General features: G+C 35.1%; 1 pseudogene; it reads right to left on the bottom strand.

Moving 5' to 3' along the window:
• Positions 1-10326: 10326 nt before the first annotated feature.
• LOC145947231 (farnesyl pyrophosphate synthase-like) lies at positions 10327-19065 on the bottom strand (annotated as a pseudogene).
• Positions 19066-20994: the final 1929 nt, after the last annotated feature.

Raw genomic sequence — 20994 nt, 5'->3', positions numbered from 1 at the left:
AAGCAGTGGTATCAACGCAGAGTACTGCCACGTCATCGGAAACGAAAATCGAGTTTGGACATGCTTCGCTCGGTGGAATGACGTGGCGTACGACAAACAAAATACGATAAGAGAATACTTTTCAATGGGACGCCACTCGAACGTCGACTGCTTCTATCTCTGTCAAACATACGCAAGAATACCGAAACATCTTATACGCGACAACGCAAACCTGCTAATCTTGTTTAAACAGGATGGTGCCAACTTGAAACATGTGTACAATGATCACGTGAATACTGACATGTCATACGAGGATTTCAGTGAATTATGTCGTACTTGTTGGCAGCAAAAATATGGATTTCTAGTGATAGATAAGGATAGCTCGCTTACGAACGGCCGATACAGAAACGGATTTAACGTGTTCGCGATACCGCAAAACAATTAGTCGTTGCCGATGTTCTGTCGAGAGAGGTGAAACACGAGCGTTCGACACTCTACCGACATGGCTGAGAACGATAATATTCGCGAGCGTGAAAAGATAGCGAAGGAGATTGTGAAAACTAGTGAATCAATCCGCAAGAAACATCGCGCTTTGAAGACCGGTAAGATCGATGACGATATCGCGATCAAGACCCATTTTAGACCTATTATTGAGCCGCTACAAAAGATTGTCGACAACTCGATCGCGGTGAAAAACGAGCCGGAAAGTACCGCAAAGATTAAAATCTTACCCATCAAGCGGTACAAGGAGGAAGAGGAGGGGGAGGAAGAGGAAGAGGAGAAGGATGATGCGACACCGAAAAAGAGGAAACGGTCAAACCCGAATCGCTCATCGACACAGCGTACATCGGATGCTTTACTGGATGAACCGATGATAACCTCTACACCGTTCGCGACAACGAGAATCGTACAATCTATACCCGAAACACTCGCAAACGAAAATGTTTTCGAAATCTCGGGCAGCACGCTCGAAACATCGTTTGTTCGAAACACATTACAAACGCTGGAAGGTCAAGAAATGTTGCGAAAGCACTTGGGACCACTGGGACAAGAGTACATGAGCACTCTCCTCGGTGGCGACAAAGAAAGGAAAATCGATCACGTGTACGGTGTCTATTTCGACAAGGATGAAATGCGTCTCGGTAACAAACGATTCGACATTGACAAATATGACTCTATAATTATAGACAAAGTGAGGTACATTGGTACACCAGGATTATACGAATTGATCTTCAAGAGAATTCCCGATGATGACATTTACACGGAGGATGATATGCGTAAATACAAGAGCATATTATTGGCGACGAACGCGCATAAACGCAATTATGACACACAAGGCCAATTACGAAGCAAGAGGGGATACAAGTACAAACATATAATCGCACCATTGATATTGATTGAAAAGAAAAAATCTGGAAAGGGAGTATTCATGCCTCACGCGATGGCGCTAACCGACAATAAGATCGATTACATACACTGGGATGACCCCAACGAGCTAGTGGATCGGGTACGATTGCTGGACGCTTCGCGCCGAGCTGGCCACAACGCTCACGACAATGAGATCCTGTCGATCATCCAGGAACTTCGCGAAGCAGGCATTATTATAAATTGAATGGTGTCTCGACAAATCTAATCAGTCGATCAGCGTCACTCGTATCGGGGAAAAAAAAATGCCTATCAACAAATTTGGATTATTCGAACCAAGAAATGATGCAACCGGCACAAGCGGTTCTTGGGATAGATTGGTGAAAAGTTATGTGCACGAAAACGCTCTGTGTTGCGTCGTTACGGACTATGACGCAAGGTCGCGGAAGATTCGTCGTGTAGCGCAACCTGAGGCTGACACCGATGCCGTCAACAAACTGTATGTGGAATCCTGCGTTAAAAGATTGATGAATCAACAGAAAGAATCAGATGAGAAGCTGACTTCGTTCGAGAAGGATGTGCGGGCAATACAGATTGTGATAAACGAACTTCAACGCACGGCTAACGCTAACTCAGAAACAACTATCAACCTGAATGAGCAGCAGTGAACGGGTTAGGAGCGGCTATCGAACGGTTATCGAACATCTACGAAGGGTTATCGAACGGCTACGAACAATTATCGAACAGCTACGAAGGATTATCGAACTACTATCTAACTACAATGAGTGGTAGTGAACGGCCTAGCAACAGCTGCGAACGAGGCTATGAACGGCCTAGCAACAGCGAACGAGGCTACCAACAACTCAAGCAGGGCTGCGAACGAGGCTACGAACAAGTCTTTAAAGACTACATGCAAGGCTACAAACAACTCAAACAGGGCTGCGAACGGGTCAGTAACGGCTGCAAACGGGTCAGGAGAGGCTACGAACGGGTTAGAAACGACTGTGAACAAGGCAGCGAACGAATCAAGAACGATTTTCGAATGGGTCAAGAACGGAAGTAAACAACGCAAGAACGGCTCAAGAACGGCTCAAGAACGGGTCAGGAACGGCTCAAGAACGGGTCAGGAACGGCTACGAACGGGTCAGGAACGGCTCAAGAACGGGTCAGGAACGGCTACGAACGGGTCAGGAACGGCTCAAGAACGGGTCAGGAACGGTTCAAGAACGGCTATTGAAGAACGACAAACGAAAATGAATCATAAAACGAGCGACAAACGGCGATCGAGAAAAACCGACGAAGCGATGAAACAACATAGTTTGGAGAAACGGCAGTTGGTGAACGAACTGCACGCGCCGGCAAGGAAAAATTTTCCCCGAAGACACGTCATAGTGCGGGGATACGATGACCTGTGGCAAGCTGACATCGTCGAGATGCGTCCGTATTCTCGTTTCAACAGAGGTTACCACTACATACTCACCGTCATCGATGTGTTGAGCAAGTACGCGTGGGCCATACCACTCAAGAGTAAAGGTGGAAGCGAGACGGCTGACGCTATCGCCGAGATAATTCGAGATAGCAAGAGATGCCCGAGAAACATGCAAACCGATATGGGGAAAGAATTTTATAACGCCGACGTGCAACGGCTTATACGGAAACATAACATCAATCACTATTCTACATATTCGGTATTGAAGGCATCGGTCGTCGAGCGATTCAATCGCACGCTGAAGAACGACATGTGGAAGATGTTTACGCTGAACGGAACTTACAAGTGGATCGACGCGTTGCCGGAACTCATATCGGATTACAACGCGCGCAAGCATCGAACGATCGGCATGCGATCCGTCGACGTCACCCCCGCGATCGCTGATAAACTTTTAAAAACGGTATATAGTAACATAAAGATTGCCGCTCCGGCGAAATTCAAAGTAGGTGACCCGGTACGCGTTAGCAAGTACAAGAAACTTTTCGAGAAGGGTTACACACCAAATTGGACAACCGAAGTGTTTAAAATTGTTAAAGTGCAGCGTACTAATTCCGTAACCTATCTACTCGAGGACTATCGCAAAACATCTGTCGCTGGAGCGTTTTACGAGCACGAGTTGCATAGCGCGAATTATCCGGACGTATATCTCGTGGAGAAAGTACTTCGCAGGAGGGGTGACGAGGTTACGTAAAATGGCTGGGATTTGACAATTCGCACAACTCTTGGATACATAAGGACAATGCAATTTAATTCATACAAATTGTATTTATTAATTACTCAAAAATTAAAAAATATATAATGTGTACAACAAATAAAAGTATTTGAAATATTACAATATACATGAAATATGTGAAATACAAAATCTTTATTAATACATCCTTTCCGTTCCAATATATGAAATACATACACATATGTTACATAACATTATATCGCACATACATTATATTACATTATATTACATTATATTTTATAAGGGTATCTGATAATGTCCCCATGGTAATGTGTCGGTCGAATCAGGTATGATATACCGCTTATCGTCGTACGGATTTAGAGCAATTTTTGTCTCGCAGATGGTGTATACTTCATGCAATTTCGACCTAATACATGACTGACTACGTGTTATTTCAATCTCGTCGTTCAGACACCGCGTATAATCGTCGAATGTTATCGTTCTCGCGACAACGTTACTTTTGACACCTTTAACCTTTTTTGTATCTTTCTTACCATCTACTCGCAAAGCGTACATTTTTGCTCTAAGTCCTACAAATTCAGTCATTATCGCGCCATTATTTTCATCCTTCATTAGACCTGGCACCTTTTTATTCACAAGCGGTATACTGTACGCGTTGTCAATTGGATAATCGCTCGTATCGAATCTAGCGATATCGCGTTTCATATTTTCATACACGTCTTCGCATTTAATATGATATATTAAACTATCTGTATCGGTGTACATTACCCGACATCTGTCACGATAGAGCGGTGACATGTACTCGTGATGAAATTCGTACAGACACACTTTCGATATGTCGAGTATACACATACCAACATAGATTGGTTTGTTAAATTTTACTTCTAGTTTACGTAATTCTACGGCAATTAAATTTTCTGAAAAGATGCTCCTGCTATGGAAATTTAGTTTCACTATCATCGCCTCTGCTCCGTATCGTCCGTCCCACTTTGTCAATAATTTTACATCTACATGATTACGCACATTTTCCATCGTTTTGCCAAATACCGCGTTGTTCATCAATTTGTACAAATTTTTCTCAAAATCATTTTTCGCTTGTGTTCTAAATTTTGTATTTAGTTCAATGTAATCGCGCAGCCATGCGGATTGAGTGAATTGTAATACGCGATGTATTTTTGTAACGCGAAGGCCGTGACGCGTGCACTGCTGCAGGTTGCGGTAGTGTATGACGTAACGCTTCTTATCATATAGCGTTGCGAGAAGCTTATCTTCCCGCTTGTCGGGCGGTTTGTCACGTGTCGGGCAAAACGGTAGGTCAGTGTGCGTGTCGTGAAGATGTTGTGGATACTCTAAATCTACTTCGAGGATATAGCCTGTAGGTGAATCGAGCGCTATTGACGAGATGTCAAAGTTAAATACATCGTCGACCCATCGAAAATCGGCATAAGGCAGTGGTTGACACATTGTCCATCCATACAAATTATTTACATCTAAATACATTAAATATAATGATGGTTTCGATGGATCATATGACTGCATGTACTTGTTATTAGCATGCGCGTATCTTCCTGAACATTGACTTAGACCGCCGCGTATACCCCGCTCAATAAACATAACCATATCGATATCGGTAAGCAGTTCGAAATTTACGCATGTATGTTTTAACATGGCGTCCCATGTATACCCAGGAAGAGTATAATAATACGTAGGGTCGAGTCCGTAACTCGCGATGCAAGTGTCGCGAAAGTTTTCAAATATATCTGCCAACAACAAGACATCAGTTTTTAAGTACAGATCGCTGTATTCACCCAAGGTTTGAATGGAGAACTGCTGCCACACGTTGACGGCGTGTGCGTAGTCGCTCTCGGATACAGTGTCACTGGTTAAAGAACTGTAAAACGATTCGCGTGGTGGTAAACGCGTGTCCTGCAGCCTGTCCACGCAGTCAATGTACTCGTACGGAAAGACACCTTTTCGCGTTAATAATTCAAAATTGTTAGCGGATAATGCGGAAAAATTGGAACGCAAAATTTTTAACTTATCCTTATTCAAAAAAGATGCCAATTTGTCAAGACTAGCATTGAGAAATTTGTATGAATCGATGAATCGTAATTTCATGCAAGCTTTCCGATCTTTATCGTCGTCGGTACTATTGACAGTCTTCGTAAATGAAATGTATATTTCTTTTGTTATTGGAAGCACATCTACGCGTCCTTCATACGCGGTAGCTATTTCTTTTATGATAAAATGTGCGTCATAGCCGGATAGATTATGGAAAACTACAGGAATGACATAAGAGTCTTTGTAGTTTAGATTACAGTTTGAGTGCGCGGGACCCCTGTATCGCCCGGTCAGATGACAATGATCGCGTACGCGTGTATCATCCGGCGCAAACGGTTTTTCGCAAATGTGACATTGCGTGACGCTATGAAATTTTTCCCATTCATCTTGCGTTAATTTTGTCATGTGGACATTATCAGACAAAATACCCTTTACGCGATGCGCTAAATTTTTAAGTTCTTCGGCGAACCATGAAACGCAATCGATACTACGGCGAGAATTATACGCGGATAACGAGTTTTCGTACGAACATTGCACGTAATACCCAACGCTAAATACCTTGTGATGTTGGGAGTATGACGCATGTTCCGGCGTCTTCTTCAGCACACACTCCAAGTCGGCGTACACCACGAAGGGAAGTCGCTCCTTTCTGTTGTAGTTGTCGAAGTCGAGCCACTTGTCTTTATCGCTTGGTAATCGGATAGCGCAGTCGTTCATTTCTCGACAGTCCGCAATGTGAGCCTCCAATTTTTCGCTCAAATTAAAGAAGTGCAAGCATCTGTGAAAGAAAAAAAAATTACAATTTTATTTACAATTTTATTTACAATTATTATATAATTTGCAATAAATATACATACCGATCGCAGATATATTTCTTGTGGTCATGTTTGCTCAGTTGCGTGCTGACAAGCCGGGATAGATTTTTTATATACGCGAAATGCCCAACGCTGTCGTCCTCCTCCACATACAGCATATTTACATGTTTTTCTCTCCCGATCGGTGAGCTGTATCGGAAGAATAGATAATTCCTTCTTCCTCTCAATGCCGTAGACGTTGATTGAGATGTTATTTGCCAGTTCAAACTTTTTAATTTGGTTTAACGTCATCGGAAACTCAATGTCCTGAAGATGTAACACTGTCGTGTAATGGGGATATGAAAATTCTCGTTCCACATGTCTTTCTGCGGGGTACAGAGCGGCCACCACTGACCATGCGAAACATGCATTGTCCGTTGATCGCACGTTCACCACTGCTCTCTTCGTAATAATTTCTCGCGGTAAGTTTAGATAACACCCCGCGCGCATAGGATTGCACTTGTTGACGTTGACCGTAAGATCAAGGATTCGTGACAATGCCCATCCGCTATCACGTTCCTGAAACTCTTCGAGAGACGCCAATGTGGATTCGATTACATGCCGCTCATACCACTCGTGTAAATCGGACGTGCGAAAGAGTTCATAATTTCGCGTGTTAATGCTTTTGTTGGAGCGCTTATCACCTGTCACAAACTCACCGTTGAACACGGTATTTACTTTTGCACCACTGCTTATTTTTATAACATCTTGCACTTGCTCGAGTACTACACTACTAGCGTCTTCCAAAAATTGTCGCGGTTCGATATAGACTGCGTTAATCACCGCACCTGTCAGTATCCGATTTTCGAACGCGGTATCGATCTCTCGCCAAACGAGTCTTCCCGTGTTATTATCGCCACTGTAATTACCGCCACTGTAATTACCACCACTGGGTATAAACTGTCTCTGCAATCGAGTCTTTGCACCCTCGAGTCGCGCGATTCTAGCAACCAAAGATTGTCTATATCCAATGGAGAGTCGCGGACTCTTGACACGACTGCGTTCTTCGAGCAGTTTGATAAAGTCCTCGCAGCGTAGCGCCCATTCAAAATATTCGCCCAAGGTGGTGATTTGATGGGACCGCTCCTAGATATAAATCATGTATTTTAATAATAAATTATCTATTATTTTTCAGAAGCCGTAGCGTCGAATCGGTACTACCCTAAATCAACCAGGGAAGAATTTCAAAGAGAAGTCGTCGCATCTTTAAAAGTGGCAAAACAACGATTTCGAAGTGCCAGGGCCAGACATCCAGGTGTACAAGGAAACCGAAGAAATTTGCAGGCTGCTGCAGATGCATTATACAATGATGAAGATATTGACAATCACGAGAACAATAGAAATTAACCACAAAATAACAATAACGATGAAGATATGGAAATAAATAACAGCGACGAGAGCGATGAGCATTCATCAAATATTGATGACTAACTTAATATATGAATTTTATCCTTTCATAATTTTCGATTAAGAATACACGGTTAAGATCTTGCATAGATATTCTTTTATCAAGTTTTAGTTAAATTTTTGTTTTTGTTTTTAATAAGATACATAAAATAAAGAAATTAATTTTGTTTTTTCTTTGAAGAAATTGATAATATTTATATTTTATGCATTTATAACAGTATATTTGTAACACGTTATAAAGTAAAAGTTATATAAAGTCTAAAGTTATTATATGTTAAAAAATATATATTTAGGCTTATATATATTAAGTATCATAATTCCGATATATATATAAATTGAGTGATAAAATGTGATTAAGAAATAATAAGTGATGGTGGCAATTTCATAAAAAAATAAAACAATTTACATATATATACATATTATCGTATATATATATATAATATTATTATTATTATATGAAAATTTTGTCAAGTGTTTTAACGAAATTGTACTAAATAACGAACTGATAATCATCAAATATATATATTTCCAATCGTCATGAATGTTTTTATATATTATATATATACAAGAGGATTTTACAATACTGTCTTTCAGATACGGTAAACGCTAAAGTTACGTTATTGAGTCGAAAAATAAAAACCTACTGCGCATGCAGTTATCCAATAACATGACTTTAGCGTTCACCGTATCTGAAAGACGGTATTGCAAAAACTCTATCTTTAATAACCTACCAAAATCCTATCAAATGAGCTTTTTTTCATGGCAACGGTTTTCTTCAAAATATTCATCAGATTACTAGCAACTAATTGGATTAAGATTTTAGACGAAAACTGTTTTCGTCATGTTGCTCTGTGATTGCCAATAACTTTTTATACAAACGGTTCTTAAGAAAGCAACTGTTGCTCTCAAGTTGTTCACAATTGTCGATAGCAATAACAATCGACAATCTAATAGGCAAAATCGGAAGCCGCTTTCCTCAATATTGAAAACAACTTAATCAAAGCAATTTCAAGCAAATTGACAGCAACTTGTGGACAACTTGCTATCTGGGGTGGTCAAACGGGTGCCACTCATTGTGGAGTACCCGCCGCCACCACGACCACCATCTCCGTCAGCATCCCAATCAGCATCGCCACCGTCATCGCAACCACCACCGCCATCACCACCACCACCAGCATTACATTATAAAAATCGGAGAGGCCGGGGAAGAGGTCGCGGAAGAGGAAATAAAGTCTATATATGGAATCTATATTGATATATATATACATCTATATGTATTGCATCTAAACGTATTATTATATTTACATATTTTATATATTTCTAAAATAAATTAATAAATATAATAAATAATATATAGCTAAAAAGATTATTTTTCATTGTCAATTATATTCGTGTGCACAGTATATTGATGTTAGTACCTACACGGACGCTACTGCAAACGCAATGCAAGAGAGATAAAGACAGAACGATTATCTCTCTCCTTGTCAATCTGTCAGAATGTTACCACGAAAATTTCCCTATGAACTGCTCTTAGATATAGCTCTAGTGAGATCCGCTTATCCCATTTTTTGCATCGAAGAAATTATATAGCTCCATGAAACTTTTTTTAATATATTCTTTATGTAATTACGCAGTACCAGACAGAGTCGGATTTTGCATTTTGGCTCTTAAAAATTTATAATAAATAAAATACAGACTCGCGGCTAACCCAACCTTACCCGTTGCTAGCTGCACATTTCCCCAAGTTTATTTAAAAATTTTATTTTTACCTTTTTTTAATAAAATAGCTCTGTAGCTGATTACAGTCGAGCTTACTGATTAAGAATATCCTAAATTTAATAAGATTCATTCAGTATTTTGGATAAAATTTGGGAAAAACGAATCCGTAGTTCCCGGCCGGCCGCTGGAGGTCTCCACCGTGTCCCCTGCCGACCCTTAATCAAAGTATTATTTATTTTATACTATAGATATAAATATGCATTTTCAGAGGCTACGAGATTCTTCAATACAGAAGCTACTTATTCAAATAATGAATTTAAAAATTTGAGACGTCAGCTAAAAATAATTGTACGTATAAAAATTCGTACAAATGAAAGAAAACATCAGCTGTGGAATAAGAAAGAAAAATTAAAAGATTTAAAAAATAATAATTTATTTTTTCCAACTTTATTGTTATTGATACAAACAAGTAAATTGTAGTTATTATGAATAAATTGATGATATATGCAATATATATTTAAAAAATTTATTTTATAAGGACGAATATTACATCTTATAAAAAAATATCATAGTATATATATATATATATATATATATATATATATATAAAAATCTGTACCTAAGATTTTTTTAGAAAAAATTCTCTTAAAAATTTTTCTAAATGTTAAGTTTTTTACGCATTAGAAGGAAATCATTAAGAAATAATGTTCAATGTTCAAAAAATGTTATATTTTATTATTTTAATCAAAGAGTGAAATATTTTCTTGTGTATTTTTTATAAAGTTTTTATAAAGAAGTTCTAATATTTCTCATTTAGAAATAATATTTAGATATTTAGAATATAAAATAGAGATAAAATAGATATTCTCAGACATTGACCAAACGCATCTTGTTCATTAACTTTAATTCTATAATCTGAATACACATTGGTCTGTTTCTATAATGTACAAGTGACGCTTTCAATTCTGTCTACGATACATCCAATTCAATAATTTCAAGAAAAAATCATGTGATAGACCACGTGATTGCTGTATATGGGTGATTAACAGATTATATGTATCTTCTTCGTATATAGAATAAGTGTTTGGCAAACCCAGATCATTGTAAATTTGCATCACACGTTGTACTTTCTCTGGATCTGATGATCCATAACATTCCTATGTAATAAATATAAGAAAAACAAAATAATTAATGCAACAACACACAGAACAATTCGTAAAAGAAATAATACTCACTTCTAAAATTTTACACTGCTCTGATGTAGCACGTTGAAGTGCCATAACAATCAGCCATGTACATTTCCCTTCTTGTATGTCAGTATTATCCTTGCCCATAACTTCGGATTTCGCATAGCACCCCAGATACTCATCTTGGACTTGATACAAATGTCCTATTTCAAACAAAATTGTTTTTGTTTGCCTCAGCTTTTCCGGATCTTTTATCCCAACCTACATAATGTATCGCATAGTACATTATTATTACTATTATTATTAAAAAACGCAAAGCAAAATTTGTTCGTATATAGAGAAACTGAAGTCACTTACCAATTGCATTGCTAAAGATACTGGGAAAAATGTGAAATACGAAGATTTGTACTTGGCAAGGTTATTGTACCGATCCATTGTAAATAGATCTAGATTCAGCTTTTTTTCAAAATTAGTAGAGAGCAAATCTAAACACTGGCCCATTGATGTCATCAATATTAACTGAATAATACATTTTTAAATATAATTGTACGTTTGAAAAGAAAAAAAGAATCTAATATTTCCATGTTAAAATATCATCAAAAGTCACTTCGCTTCACTTACTTCTTGGAACTATATCCATATAGTATTCTTTTCCTTTGAAATGTTTTTGAAGTAGTAAATATGTAATACATTCTATCAAAAGACCATCATTAACTACCGCTAAACCTATATTATTATAACGATACCAACATGGTTGATTTCGACGAATTAATGATCGGTCCATGATATCATCATGTATAAAAATAAAGTTTTCCACCTGCCATAAATATTTAATGTAATGTATCACGACACATACATAATTTACGTTTTTAATTTTAGATTATTTAATACTCTGTTCCAGTTCACATAAATTATTTGAATATTTATATGAATCATAATTATATGAATATTACTATTTAAATACGCATTTTATATATATATTAATTAAAATTTTGAATTTGAAAAAAATTATAATTTAAATGTTATCAAATTATGAATGAAAAACAAATTTGTAAATGTCATATTCTTAAAAATATTTTTGCACTAAAGACTCTGTCATATAATCATCATTTGTAAAACTTATAAAATTCATGAAGATATATACTTTATTTTATATATACTTTTAATATATATGTATGTAAATACTTGGACATTTTCTAGAGTAAATAAATTGTAATATTTTTAATCTTCCGCGTTTATAAACGTTTTCATATCTCATCTTCAATTATATATAATTTAAATTCTTTTATGTGAAAGATCCGCCATATAAATGAGAACAAAGTTACGTACTAGTTCCAAACACCAGGCTAGAATTCTTACTAAGCGGATGTTCTCTTCTGTAAGGTGATCGCTGGGTGCCAATAATTTATACGCATTAATTAATACCACAGCGCAAATTAGTTTTCCTCGAATATTGTACTGTAATACCTGAAGAATAACAGAAATGTAATTTGCATTCAAATTTATGACTTGTTGCTTCATATCTCTGTCTTAACTGTAGTTTTTCAGGTGTTACTAAAATATTACTTTTTTTTTTATATTTAATTTTATACTGATTTCGCTTTTATTTACTACGTTTTTCCTTTAAATTCTTATATTTTTATAACAATTCATTTTAATACAATCATTATTAGTATAAAGTCTCTCATTTATAATTTTTATATTTAAATTTTATTATGTAATAAATGTAATTTTATTATGTTGTACACATTATATTACATACACTTACTTTTTCAATCCATTTGGAAATATCTGGAACTTCTGAGATCTTGGACTCCGTGACATCACGAACAATGTCCGACCATACGGCCATTAATTCGCGAATTTCATCCTTGTTTGTTAATGTGGTTGTCGCATAATGAGCCATTCGGTCTTTATTTTCCAACGTTCTAATAAAGTTTTACAAACTTTTGTAATTACAACGAATAGCAGACAACAATGATATTCCGATATGCGAAAAAAGAAAATGTTACGCGATAAATCATACCTAGGCGAGAAAAAGAATTTAATTTAAAAAATCATAAAACAAAAACTGCTAATTAAATTTATATTTGATAACAAATGATGCAAAAATATCATAATTTTTTTCATATGCATTATTGAAATTAATTCATTTTATCGCATGTCATCACATACATATAATAACATAGATTGATAAAATGCAAATTTATAGCAGAATATTTCGTTTTTATTATTTTGCATTAATACATAATTAAATACAATTCAATCTGCTTGTACTCGATTTTTTCAGTGCAAATAGAGTGAGATTCAAAATTTACAGCTATTTATCAATACACGAAATAAACTAAAAAGAATCTTCAATATGTTTTATTAATCTATATTATTGAACACAAAAGAGAGTACGGCATTTATGAAAAAATTATTTAATAATATTATTCAATAGTAAATTATTACAATACAAATAAAATTTTGAATAATTTATCGTTTCTAATAAATTCAATATAGCTATAATGAGAAAATAAAAATCTTAAATCATAAAAACCTTATAGAAATTATATAGTATATGCTTCTATATTTTAATTAAATAATAACTTCAATGATATAAAAAAGCTGTTTATTAAAATTATGTTGACTGCAATTAAGCACTAAATTAATATTATGATAATATACACTATACATTTGAATATTAAAACTTCTATAATAAGTCTTTATCAATAAGAAAAATTCATTCATTATTCAATATTCCGAAACAAAAGTTTCTATGGATTTTTATTTATTATTAAATTAAACTCTAACAGTATCAGAATTTGTTTGCTCACTGTGTGGCAAAAGGATGCTAATCAAAATGTATCACATGGAATATTAAAAGTTACTTATCGGTAGTTAAAATTCTGTCTTATAACAAAATGTGCATAAAAGGGGGTTGTATATGTCGCGTCTGAAACGAACGAGCGAATTAGGGGTACGGACGCAAACGGTGGCCACTAGAGCGCGCTGCTGTAGGTGGAGGTCACATCGTGTGTGCTGAGTGATTACGGTGCATCTTAAACTAAGATAACATGGAGAAATACGGTCGAATGAAGGTGAAGGATTTAAAAAAAGAGCTTCGGAAGAGGAAAGGTAGACTCACAGGTGCAAAAGAACAGCTAATGCAACAGTAAGAGATAGATACTGACATGCATGCGTTGGAAACAGGTTATGTTGCCCATGGTTTCAATGACATTTCGTTATTTATCTGTTTCAGACTTATTGACATCGACAGGAACAACAATAAAAACATACCCGATACAACAAGTAGCAGAGGTTATGAGTATCCTCTTGTTTGAGAACTTTCGTGTGAAAAGTGCTAACAAAGTACAAACAATGAAGTGATAAGTGATACATATACGAACCTTCATCCCGAACAGAGTCCTTCGGCATCTCATAATCAGATGTTTTAAAATGCTTTCTGCAGATACGAGAATGCTTTGTCGGTGTAAACTTGTCTCGCCGTATAGGTATCAGCCACTTCTTCAAAAGCGCCTTATCTTTGGGGAACCGATGTCCAGATTCTCGCGTGGAGCATTTTGGCACCACACAACATTGTGGCATTGTCAAAATCGCAGCTCAAATTTCGGTAACACAGTTAAAATAATTTTTAAAGCACGTACATCGGCTGTAGCAGAATACGTTTAAGATTACGCTGACTGTATCTGCAGAAAGCATTTTAAAACATCTGATTATGAGATGCCGAAGGACTCTGTTCGGGATGAAGGTTCGTATATGTATCACTTATCACTTGTTGTATCGGGTATGCTTTTATTGTTGTTCCTGTCGATGTCAATAAGTCTGAAACAGATAAATAACAAAATGTCATTGAAACCATGGGCAACATAACCTGTTTCCAACGCATGCATGTCAGTGTCTATCTCTTACCGTTGCATTAGCTGTTCTTTCGCACCTGTGAGTCTACCTTTCCTCTCTTCCGAAATTCTTCTTTTAATTCCTTCACCTTCATTCGACCGTATTTCTCTATTTTATCTTAAACTGTTGATGCACCGTACTCACTCAGCACACACGATGTGACCTCCACACAGCAGCGCCACCTACGATTAGCTTGCAAGATTACCCCTAATAGAAAGGAAAATACGTCGAGAAAAGTAAACAGCCTTATCATCGATCTAACAAAAAGATGTTATGCATGTTTCAATGTGTCGAATACTGTTTGTCGAGTTTGACAAATCTCGCGGCGCGATGTCGCGAGAGCCTCAAAATCATGCGCAAATACCGCGCTAATAAATCTTTTTGGCATTATCGCGAAGGGTGCTGTTAACCCCAGTACGGCCTTGATAATCTCGCGCGGCGACAGTAGACGGCACGACGCCGTAATTGGTTATCGCGTACGCACCCCGTGTGCGCAGGATTGAGCCAGCCTTTGACTATAGAAATATGGACTGCTAGTAGCTAACTTCAGCTTGTAGCCAAGATGTGTAGGGCCACCATCGACCAATTGAGTAATGCGGGAACTAAAGGGACACTGTCGACTTGTGATTGTTCAAGCGTCTATCAAACAGTTCACTAGGCCTACGCACAATAGAGAAAATATTATGAATAAATATTAAATATTAGGAATAAGAATTATTCTAAAATAATAAAATCAAAAAACTCTGATATAAAAATACAAATTCGGGTATAAAGGACTAGTAAGAGCTAATAAACTAGTAAGAACCCTTTATACCCGAATTTATATTTTTATATCAAAGTTTTTTCGATTTTATTATTTTAAAATAATTCTTATTCTTAATATGTAATATTTATTCCTAATATTTTTTCTATTAATCACAGGATTTTACACTTGATCGAATAACGACTGTTAGTACATTTAAATTATCATTATATTTAATTTTTAAACGATATCAAATTAATTGTCTGTTTTCCAAATATCTTGCTATAATAAAATTAATTATAAAATTAATTTTTCAGTTAATTTTAAAAATTAAATTATTTTATTATGGCAAACAATTTACATTGAGACAACACAATTCATTTCTTAGACATAATTAAACAAAACCAATTATTCTCACTGGTCAGTAAACATATCTGCATATAATTATACAAGATGTTAAAAAAGTGTCGCATACGCTCAACGCCATTTGACAGAATGAAAATCTAAGAAAAAATGTCTAATACTATTTTTTGATGCGATGAATAATTTCACCTTGTCTGAATTTAAAAAATGAGACCTAAAATAAATTTTATAAGGCCAAATTTGCACTTGAGCAAGCTGTTTCTCTTTAAATAATTTTTTCGGAAAATTCGTTTCCACTTCGCGCGTTCCATCGTTTGTTTTCTCTTGTAGCTCCGTGCTGATTGACTAATTACAATAATTAATTGCAGCAAAACTATTCATCGCATCGAAAAATAGTATCAGATATTTTTTCTTAAATTTTTATTCTCTATCGAATAGCGTTGAGCGTATCCGACACTTTTTTAACATCCTATATAAGTTATTTATATTCTATAAAATTATTATTTACCATTTATTATTATGTTCAAATTTTAAATGTATATGCAAATAATTATACAAGTTATTTATGTTTTTATAATTTATACTACTATTATATACTTACTATATGTTATGTGCAAATTTTATATTTAAATACATATTTTTTGTATGCATTTGTACGCGCGCGCTTATAGTGCTCTAATATATTAAAAAGTATAATTTTTAATTTTTGCTTCCTCGTAGAGGAAGCTTTGTTTTCGTAAAAAATTTTTTTTTAGATTTCTATGCCAATGTGTTTAGAATGTTCCAAAACGTCGAAAAATAACATTTTTAAAAAATGTCCGTATGTGTGTGTATGTATGTGCCAACCCATGTTTTTTTAAATTTAAATATCTCAAACACTATTTGACTTGCAGCGCTCCAATTTGGCATACAAGTAAAGTAGAACAACACTTTTATTTAATGTCATTTTTATAAAAATTTATACAGTATTTCATTTTTTATAAAATTTTGAATTTTTTGAGAAATGTCTGTAGTTGCTCTAACTTCCGTAAATTTTAAGATATTGGGATACATTTTTTTATGTAAATAGACTATCATTAAAGGATTGTTGGTATTGAATTTGACGAGGATCGGTGAAAGGGTTTATTTTTTAATAAAATTTTGCATTTTTTGAGAATTGTCTGTGGCTGTTCTATCTTTCGTCAATTTTAAGATATTGAGATAAATTTTTTTACACGAATAGACTATCATTAAAGGATGGTTGGTATTGAATTTGACGAGAATCGGTGAAAGGATTCGATTTTTATAAAATTTTAGATATGAAAAATGTCTGTGGTTGTAATAATTTCCGTAAATTTTAAAATATCTGGATAAATTTTTTTACATAAATAGACTATCATTTAAAGATATTTGGTATTGAGTTTGGCGATGATCGGTGAAAGGATTCGTTTTTTATAAAATTTTGAATTTTTAAGAAATGTGCATTTTTATTTTTCGCAAATTTTGAGATATCGAACTAATTTTTTTTTACATGAATAAAGTACCAATAATGGATATTTGGTATTGAATTTAACAAGGATCGGTGAAAGGGTTCATTTTTATAAAGTTTTTATAAAATTTTTTTTTGAAAATTTATGTGGTTATTTTATCTTCTGTGAATTTTGAGATATCAGACAAATATTTTTACATAAATTTTTTTACATAGAGTATCATTAAAGGATATTTAATTTGACGAGGATCAGTGAAAGTGTTTTTTTTAAATAAAATTATCAGTTTCAAAAAATGTTTGTACATGCTTTAACTTTCGTAAATTTTTAAATATCGAACTTATCGAACTTTTGAAAATATCATTAAAGAATGATTGATATTTAATTTGGGGAGAATTTTTTAAATGGTTTATTTTTTATAAAATTTTTAATTATTTTAAAATTTAAATAATTTTTTGAAAGTTTTGAATAAAATATTATTAAAGCATGATTGATATTAAATTTGTTGAGAATTGGTCAATTTCTTTTGATTGTAAATTGACAAATTATACAACATTCAGAACACAGTAGCATAAAAATCTTTAAACAATTTTTTTAAGAAAATATTTTTTAATTATATGTAGGGTTTGCTAATATTGGAAAAAATTGTGCAAATGGAAATTTGCACATTGCTTCCTCACCATTTTATTTTGCTAATTAAGATGGTTTTTCAATTATGGCTTCCTCATAGAAGAAGCTTAACTTGCACATTGCCATAATTAAAAAACCATCTTAACGAGCAAAATAAAATGATGAAGAAGCAATGTGCAAGTACGTATGTCACATACGTCCAGTTCCCCTCTTTATCCCCTTCTAGCCCTCCATTAAAAATCGCCCATCCCACCTCTTCCAATCTTCCCACTAGCAGTTTTCCTTCCCCGTTCATTTTAGTATCCTTCGACCTCCTCCCTTCCCTCTCCTCTTCTCCTCCTTCCTCATAAACGCCTCCGCCCGCTTCTCCAGTCCTCGCAAATTTAATATGATAAGATATGATATGATAGGATATGATAAGATGAATATAACGCCGGATACGTGCATAACGTTACAACAAGCATTGAAGGATATGGAGATGTCCTAATCTTTTATCGCAAGAATAGAATAAGATTTCCTTCAGCTCAATATATTCTGAAATTAAAATTATATAACAGGATAGCACCAAGATTATTTTATTCTAGATTTAAAAATTTCCCATTTAAGATTAAAATATTCCTTTTTCTATAATAAATAAGTACTCTGCGTTGATACCACTGCTTTATGATAGATTGAAGAGTATTAGCATTAAATTTAGAAATCCTTTCTGTGGGTGCATCTTATTGATAATCGCGCGATATGTTTTACAATATATATTCCGTGATAATTTTATATCATATTAATTAATAATTTGCACGATTATATATGGAGAAATGAGAAAATAATAAAAAACATTGTATGCAAAGTACGATAATTTGACGACTCTCACACAGTAGGAGAATTTTTATGTATAAATTAATTATATACTGTGCATGAATATAATTGTATAACTTTTTATATTTTTCCAACTTTCTTTTCTCAGGGAAAACAGCGCAATAGGAATTTCAGCGAGAGTTCTGTATGGAATCTCACCTGTGATACACCGCATTCCTGTGACAAATAAACGAGTAAGAGTGCCGCGCGACATGCGTGTGTTTAGCAGTGACGATCAGACGTTGAGCGACGCCGAGTGCCGATAAGAGGCGAGTCCGCGCTACGATGAACATGTTCGCACATATATTGGAGCACTCGCGTTGCTGTATCTTCCAGCGAGGGAACGAGAAGAGTGGAATCGAGAGATGCACACACTCTGTCGTGTGGTCAGTGTAAATGATTTACTATTCACACTGTAGTTACTGTTCATGCGGTAGCGTTTATTAGTTTATTATAGTATATAGTATAAGGTTTTTCACAACACTCATATTAGATATAGTGCGACTCCGGTACTATATATATATATATATATATATATATATATATATATATATATATATAGTACCGGAGTCGCACTATATCTAATATGCGCGATCGCGTTTTTACTGAACGAGATATGACTTTTCTATGCTCTCTGTGTTCTCCACTCGACTGACTGTCTCAGACTCTTTGTGTCGCCTTTTTATTCTTTTATTCGACTGTGCGTGATTGGTTCTCGATCATCAAACGCACCGTCACTCGTTGTCGTGGTGATCGCCGTCGGTCCCTTGTGAAGATAAGAGCGACGACAGCCAAGATGCGTGGAGGAGGAGAGAGAAATGGACACATCCGTATTTGTCAGGGACCCGGATCGAACCGGAACCAAAACCGATAATCGTTCCATAACCGGTTTTTTAATAGAACCGAAACTATAAACCGTATTAAAATTCTATTAAATTTATAACATCGGAACCATAACCGGACCGTTAAATTATTTTCGGTTTACGGTTCTTTTCGGTATTTTTTTCTGTTTTTGCGCAAATGACGGAAATGTCATGATAACTGTCTCCTCGAAGTGCAATACAGTTATAATTATTTTTTAAATGTTCTGAAACGTGTATGTATTATCGCAATAATGATAGTTGTGAGGATATTTTCCGTTTTATATACATATATATAGTCAAATATTATTTTATGTACAATCATTGTAAAAAAAATAGTGAAATAGAGCATCATGGTGCATTGTCAGGCCTGTGGCATAACAACAACAGCGCGAAATTATGGGATAACATTTCACCGGTTAGTAATTGTTATCAGTAATATAATAACAAGAATTTTATACCTACTGTTCTAATTTTCTAAATAAATAGTAATAAAAAATTGTTCTATCTATAAACGCTTTTCAATCTATTAAACGCTATTAAAACCTATTTATATTCTGGCTATGGTTGTCTTTTATTTTCTTGATTCTCATGCACGAGATAACTCGCTGATAAAAATTACGAATAAAGTATAATTTCCAAAGCAAATTATTTCGGAAGTCATACATTACATAACAAATTGTTTTCTAATTACCGTAATTTTGAGATTCTTCCAGTATCTCCGAAAAGCCATTCAATATTGGCGCCCATAAGCAGCCATTTTGAGTGTCCACTTTTATGCTGGGATATATACTCACTTCCGTCCGCTTAGCTCGAGCCATATGCTCCCTCCTGTTTCTCTTTACTCTTTGGGCCGTATGGCCTTGCCGTTGGACGGTGTGGAGGGGGCAAAACGGTCAGTCGGGTGGGATCTGCGCGAACCGAACGAAATGCGTGGTCGTTCTCTCCGTGAACGCAGTATAGAATCAGACATTTGTGATAAGGAGATGGAATTTTTATTTGAATTTTTTTTACTAGATCGCATTTTGAATCACTTTTGTCAATCATTTGTCGTAAAATTAATTGTATAATTATAATTAATGAATAATTAGATTGCAAATAGGTTTCTGTAATAATTCAATAGTGGCTCCTATCATGCAAAGTTGGACTTTCTTTTTTTTTATATGATTAATAAGCGAGGCCAAGTAGAGGAAGAGAGAAACAGAGACACACAAGTACGAATATATAATGCTATACAATATAATTATTGCGAACAAAAAAAAAAAGGACGAAAGTTGTGAACGTTGGGAGGGGTAATCGAAAGAAAGGGAGAGGACAAAAACCAAGTTATAAAACTGGGCAACAAGCCAATTGACATAGCAGTTGGCCCGCGACCATCGCCAGCTCCGGAAGTCAGCCTTAAAACTCGTATCCATATTAATATTCC

Source organism: Prenolepis imparis, unplaced genomic scaffold (assembly GCF_030444845.1).
Source record: "Prenolepis imparis isolate NDT839.2.m4 unplaced genomic scaffold, iyPreImpa1.0 SCAF_55, whole genome shotgun sequence".
NCBI classification, from domain to species: Eukaryota; Metazoa; Arthropoda; class Insecta; order Hymenoptera; family Formicidae; genus Prenolepis; species Prenolepis imparis.
Note: the sequence above shows the minus strand (reverse complement) of the source record. Positions and strands in the feature narration are given on the sequence as shown.